The sequence below is a fragment of the Cebus imitator genome, unplaced genomic scaffold, assembly GCF_001604975.1.
Source record: "Cebus imitator isolate Cc_AM_T3 unplaced genomic scaffold, Cebus_imitator-1.0 Scaffold478, whole genome shotgun sequence".
In the NCBI taxonomy this organism is placed as follows: domain Eukaryota; kingdom Metazoa; phylum Chordata; class Mammalia; order Primates; family Cebidae; genus Cebus; species Cebus imitator.
In genome coordinates, this window is record NW_016107793.1 from 1321953 (window position 1) to 1323376 (window position 1424).

Consider the following 1424-nt stretch of genomic DNA (forward strand, 5'->3'; position numbering starts at 1 on the left):
AAAAAAAAAAAAAAAAAAAATCTTCTGCCACTCCCCTCCCAAGGATTGTGCCCTTGCAGAGATTTATCTGTACCTATACAAACAAAAACATGCACATTCCATGGGACTTCCATGGGGACTGGGATTTTTGTCAGCTATGATCACTACTGAATCCCTGGCATCTGCAATAGTGCTTGTCACATAGGAGGTGGTTAATAAGTAATTAGTGAAAGAATGAATGTTTGCTCTAGAACCTGGAATTGGGTCATGAAGAATCAGTAGGAGTTTTCCGGGAAAGGTAAAGGCATTCTCAGCAGAGATAAGAGGAGCTGCAATCTAGGGAGAGATGCCTGAGAGCGGATGAAATACAAGCAGTTTGGAATGGCTGAGAAGTTGGAATTGGGGGTTAGGGGGAGCAGAAGCCAAAACTCAAAGGGCCGTCAATTTCCAACTGAGGAACATGGCCTTTTCCCAGAACTCAATGGGATAGTTCTAAGCATGGGAGTGAGCAATGTGACAAATAGACTGAATTCATCATGACCAGAGGAAGAGGGTAAGGCCTAAGCCAAGGAGATCTCCACAGAGAAGAAGGATCAGAAGTCCCAGCCCAAGAGTACTTATCGGGAACTGATGCTCTGTGGGCAGCCAGGAAGGGAGAAGTGGAGAATGGTGCTCTGTGGGTGGAAGCACTCCACCACTCTCAAGGCATGGAGAAGACTAGATAAGGGCTAAGAGATGGGAAGAGCCAGGGTTAGCTGTGGTGAAGATGTGGTCAGAGCTGGAACTGCATCCATGCTGGAGGGGTGGGAAGAGGTATCTTTGCAGCAGCAGGAGAGGAAAAACTTGGAAGGGGGTCCCAGGCAGAGCCTGTGACTGGTCCTTTGGCAGGAAGAAGATGAGCTATTGGCATCTGGGCTGGTGGTGGCCACGCCCTAGCTCTAGGCACCCCAAGCACACTCACAGCTTAGCAGATCTCTAACAGAATGTATAGCCTTGGGCAACGCACTTTTCTCTGGGCCTTGGTTTCCTGATCTGTGAAATGGGAATAATAAACACCACTCACAAAGTGGCTGTGAGGACTAGGACTGTAAGGCCACCTAGGAAATGGCCCAGATCCATGGCACAGCAGACAGGAAGTCTCCACCCACATCACACAGCCTGCAACCCCCATAGGCACATTGAAACAGTCACACGCCTTATTAAGACCACCATTGGCAATGGTCCAGGCCCAAAAGCAACCCCTATCCTAACCCCTTTCACATGCCAAGTCTGACTGAATTCCTCTGTCTGGGTGGCCTGAAGCAAAGTATCTGGAGAGAGGTGAGTCAGGGCTGACTGAGGTGTATTAACTAGGGCAGTGCTAGCTGTTATAATAAATAGGCCCTAATGTATATAAAGGCCCAAAGAGTTTTTCTGGTGGTTTTTTTTTTTTTTTTTTTTTTTTT